The 5,668-nt window shown below is 33.9% G+C and overlaps 1 non-coding gene across 1 annotated transcript; it reads right to left on the bottom strand.

Moving 5' to 3' along the window:
- Positions 1-706: 706 nt before the first annotated feature.
- Positions 707-813, bottom strand: LOC112499459 (small nucleolar RNA R71). Its single transcript, XR_003067054.2, has one exon. It is a non-coding gene; the product is annotated as a small nucleolar RNA R71 (small nucleolar RNA).
- Between the last annotated feature and the right edge of the window lie 4,855 nt (positions 814-5,668).

The raw sequence follows: 5,668 nt of genomic DNA, 5'->3' as shown, positions 1-5,668 counted from the left end.
AATCTTGACAGTGCCAACTTGATTTTAATTCGTTATATTTATTGACAGATCACAACTTGCATGCACAAAGATAGATCTGTTGAATTTCAATTTGATCCTAAGATTGAAAGGACTGTAAGGAGATTGTAAAGAGAGCAAAGAAATTCAAAAACTGCTTCAGAAATGGATAACTTGCAAGATGTGGGAAACTTGGATCCTTACGGGCCACTACAACCAGTCAATGTTCAAAAAGGGCAAAATAGGCACATTAATTAGAGACAACCAGGCAACAACAAATCATTTACATGGTAGATGATAGAGACAGGGCTATCAGAGATTATGCTGTGTTAACTCCTCAATTTGTACATCCTGGAATAGTCAGACCTGAAGTGGAAGCCATCAACTTTGAATTTAAACTAGTGATGTTTCAAATGCTGCAAACAGTGGGCCAATTTAATGGACTGCCATCTGAGGATCCTCATCTCCATCTTAAGTTATTTTTGGAAGTGAGTGATGCATTTAAAATTACTGAAGCAACACAAGATACTTTGAGACTGAGACTTTTTCCTCACTCCATAAGAAATCCAACAAGAGCATTGTTGAATTCTTTACCATCTGATTCCATCACTACATGGAATGACTTGGCTGACAAATTCTTAATAAAATATTTTCCACCAACTAAGAATGCAAAATTGCAGAATGAGATCACCTCTTTTCACTAACTACAAACCTTTATCATGGCATTAAAGAGTTTATATGTCCTCTTGTATGAAGCTTGTATGAAGCTTGTGAGAGATTTAAAGAGTTGCTCAAAATATGTCCTCATCATGGCATTCCCTATTGCATACAACTAGAAACCTTTTACAATGGGTTGAATCCAAGTACAAGATTGATGGTCGATGCTTCAACAAATGGAGCCCTATTATCCAAATCTTACACCGTATCCTATAAAAATTTGGAGAGAATTGCTAACAATAACTACCAGTGGCCATCAACTAGACAAACTGTTGCAAGAGGAGCAGCATAGGTACATAACATAGATTCAATTACAACATTGTCAGCTCAAGTAACATCATTGACTAACATGGTAAAAACTATGACTTCTGATCATACAGCAGTAAAGCAATTTACTGAACTATCTTGTGTGTATTGTGGTGAGGAGCATGTATTTGACAACTGTCCAGGAAATCCAGCATCAGTAAACTATGTGGGCAACTTCAACCGACAGCCCTAGAACAACCCATATTCAAGTACTTACAACCCTGAATGGAAGTAACACCCATATTTCTCATAGAGCAATCAAAATCAGCATGTGTTAATTAATTTTGTTAGCCTATATGGCTATAGATATTGATTTTGATGATAACAAACCACATGTATTGATTAAACAAAGATTTATAAATTGTGTTTTTTAAGAAAACGATGTTATGGAATTAAAGTGTTTTGGACTAAAATGAAAGTATTTTAAAACCTTTGATATTATTTTAAAATTTTAGATTTGGACCTATTTGAAATTATTTAAATATTTTGGGTCATTCTATAATTTCACCTAGTTTGGGTGAAATCATAATTTCAGAAAGTTTTGGGATTGACAAAGCATTATTTAGAATATCTGAAATTGGACCTATTTGAAAGCTTTCATAACGTTTTAAGCCATAATATAGTTTTATAAAGTTTTGGGGTCAAACTATAAATTTGAAAAAATTTTCACTGTAGCAATTACTGTAGCAAGCGGCTAACCGGATATGGTAAACGACAATCTGGATTCTAGGCAGTAAGCTTCTGGAGCATAAACGGCTATCCGAATTTCGTAAGCTGTAATTCGGATTTCAAAAGCGGCTAACTGGATATGAAAAGCGGCATACCAGATATTCTGAAATTCAAATTTTTTCCTTAACGGTAACATAAAAGCGGCTAATCGGATTCCATAAACAGTAAGCCGGTTATGACTAAAATGTGCATAACGGCTAGTTTTTGAGCTCAAGCTATATAAACTCAAATCCAATTCATTTTCAAGCTCTCTAGCAAGCATAAACAAAAAGCACACGAGATATCTTGAGCTCTCAATTCGTAAATCCTAAAAATATTGAATCATCTCTTGTTCTTCATGTTTGAATATCTACTCTTTGAGTGAGTTTTGTTGTAACTTTCATTTCTTCATCTTAATTGTAAGTGTTTGAGTGTGTGAGACACTTAGGTGAAGCGATTGGGAGATAATCTCTTTGTTGTAAAGGTTCATTGACACCTTGAAGTCAATTGTAAACGATTGAAGCCTTGGAAAGGCTCGAATAGTGAAATCCTCAAGCTTGGATCGCTTGGAGGTGTGGACGTAGGCGGGGATTGCTGAACCACGTAAACATTCGTGTGTTTGTTTCTCTTCTCCCTTACTCATTTGTTATTGTGCTTTTATTGAACTTATTGCTTTCAATTTTATTAAGACGTTAGATTGTTTGTTGTGTGGATTTGCTAGGATAATTTTTAAAATACCAATTCACACCCCCTCTTGGGTTGCACACTTATATTTCATTTGGTATCAGAGCAAGTTGCTCTTATTTAGACTTAACCGTCTAGAGCTAAAGATCAATGGCAACTCAAAATGATTCCACATTTAGGGAAGGACAGTCCACCACTAGACCACCTTACTTTGATGGAAACGATTACCCGTATTGAAAAACTAGGATGAGAATTTACTTGCAAGCCTTAGATTACGAAATTTTAGAAATCGTTAATGATGGTCATTTCATGCCTTTGACTAAAAGTGAAGTCAGAGAAGATATTCTAAAACCTTCATGAGAATAGAATGAATTCTAAAAGAGAAAAGCTTCTCTAAATTCCAAGGCTATGAATGCTTTGTTTTGTGCACTAGATAAGAAAGAGTATCATAGAGTGTCTAGTTGCGAAAGTGCTAATGAGATTTGTCACAAACTTGAAGTTGTTTATGAAGGCACGAACCAAGTGAAAGAATCTAAAATAAGTAGGTGCACTCGACAATATGAATTGTTCCAAATTGAACAAAATGAGAATGTGTACTCTATGTATACTAGATTTACGGACATAGTGAACACTCTAGGAGCCCTAGGAAAGACTTTTTCAAATAGCAAAAAAGTTAAGAAAATCATTAGGTCACTACCTAAGGAATGAAGACCAAAAAAGACTACCATTGAGGAAGCCAAAGATTTAAATGTATTACCTATTGATGATTTAATTGGTTCTCTTATTTCATATGAAAAAGATTTGGCAGCAGAAAAATGGCATAAGGAAAAGAAGAAAAACATTACTCTTAAAGCTTTAAAACGTGAGAGTGATGAGGAAGGTGAGATGGATGATGAGGAGTTGGCAATGTTGGTTAGAAGATTCAGAAAATTTTACAAGAAGAATAATGAGCAGAGAAAGTTTAAAGGCTACAAAAATAAAAAGAAGAAGAAAGAGTCAATCACTTGTTATGAATGCAAGAAGCTCGGACACATACGATCGGAATGTCCTCTTCTCAACAAACTCAAGAAGAAAGCTATGGTGGCCACGTGGGATGATAGCGATGAGGAAACAAGTGATGATGATGAGTAACAAGAAATGACAAATTTAGCTCTCATGGCCTTTGGGGAAGAATCATGTGATGAACTTGATGAGGTAAGTGTTCTTTCTACATATGATGAATTACATGATGCCTTTAAGGATTTGCATGATGAGCTGATGAAGATTGGTAAAAAGAATATATGTCTTAAAAAGAAGATGATAGAGCTTAAAGATGAAAATGAATCATTTAGTACAAAGATTACATGCCTAGAATTAGAGAATAAAACATTGCATGATAGAGTTGCATTAGTTGAGAATTCTAGCACTCCATATGAGCACTTAGAGTCACACGTGAATGACTTGAAAAATGAAAATGAAATGCTTAGAAAGAAGAGCAATGGACTAAAGGAGATTGTGCTAAAATTCTCAAATGGGCAAAAGATATTGGACAACTTGTTAAACTCACAAAAATGTGTATTTGACAAAGGAGGCATTGGTTATAAGCCAAATTTGAAACAAAAATTTTACAAGAGTTATTTTGTGAAGAATGCATCTATTAACAATCAAATTGTATGTCATTATTGTAATCAAGATAGTCATATGAAAAATAGATGTGCAGTGAAGAGAAATGCATGTTATGGTATGAAATATGTTTGGGTTCCGAAAGGAATCATTGCTAACTCTCAAGGACCAAAAAAGGTTTGGGTACCTAAAACTTGAGATTTTCTCTACAGGACTTGAAGAAGAAGAAGAATAAGTGGTACTTGGACAGCGGTTGTCCAAGACACATGACAAGGAATTATTCTTGGTTTTCAAGTTTTACTAAGATATAAAATAGTGGAGATGTATGGTTTGGAGATAATTCAAAAGGAAAAATCATTGGCATTGGAAATGTCAGTAATGTATCCTCTACTCTCATTGAAAATGTGTGTTTGGTTGAAAACTTAAAACACAACTTGCTTAGTATTAGTCAATTATGTGATAAAGGATATAGAGTTATCTTTGATGAATCAAAATGTGTTATTGAGAATACATGTGATGGGAAAGTTTTGTTTGTAGGAAATAGATGTGTTAATGTCTATACCATTAATATAGATTGTGCATCGACAAATGTTAAATGTTTATCCACTTTGCATGATGATGGTTGGTTGTGGCATAGAAGATTAGGTCATGCAAGCATGGATTTGATTTCAAAAATCGTGAAAAATGATTTAGTTAAAAGTCTTCCAAAAATCATTTTTCAAAAAGATAGAATTTGTGAAGCTTGCCAATTTGGAAAACAAATCAAAACTTCCTTCAAAAGCAAGAATCATATCTCTACTTCAAAACCACTTCAATTACTTGACATAGATTTGTTTGGACCTTCTAGATATGCTAGTTTAAGTGGCGAATTGTAAACATTTGTAATTGTGGATGATTATTCTAGATACACATGGGTATTGTTCTTATCTAATAAAGATGATGCCATTGATGCATTTGGAATTTTCTATAAAAAGGTTCAAAATGAAAAAGGTTATTCTATTACTTGTATTAGAAGTGATCATGGTAGAGAATTTGAAAATCATGCATTTGAAAATTTTTGTAATGACTTTGGCATTGAACATCAATTTTCATCACCTAGGACTCCACAACAAAATTGAGTTGTAGAGAGAAAGAATCAATCTATTCAAGAAATGGCTAGGACCATGTTGAATGAAAATTTTTTGCCTAAGTATTTTTGGGCCGAAGCCGTCAACACTGCTTGTTATATTTTGAATCGTGTGTTGATTAGTCCTAATCTTAATAAAACTCCATATGAGCTTTGGAAAGATAGAAAACCCAACATTGGCTATTTTAAAGTCTTTGGATGCAAATGTTTTGTTTTGAACACAAAAGATAATCTTGGTAAATTTGATCAAAAATCTGATGTTGGCATTTTTTTTGGTTATTCAAACTCAAGAAAAGCTTATAGGGTTTATAATAAAAGAACTTTAGTTGTGGAAGAATCTATGCATGTTACATTTGATGAGTCTAATCCCTCCTCTACGGAGAAAGTAGTTGTTGATGATAATGCAGAAGAAGAACAACGAGAAGAAGCATCAATTGACAACCAAAAAGATGCACCATATGGAATTCAAGAGGAGCACCATAAAGAAACATATGCAGAGCAAAATGAAGGTACTTCTCAAACACTCAC

This window comes from Citrus sinensis, chromosome 8 (genome assembly GCF_022201045.2).
Source record: "Citrus sinensis cultivar Valencia sweet orange chromosome 8, DVS_A1.0, whole genome shotgun sequence".
NCBI classification, from domain to species: domain Eukaryota; kingdom Viridiplantae; phylum Streptophyta; class Magnoliopsida; order Sapindales; family Rutaceae; genus Citrus; species Citrus sinensis.
This window is presented reverse-complemented; position numbering and strand designations above follow the sequence as displayed.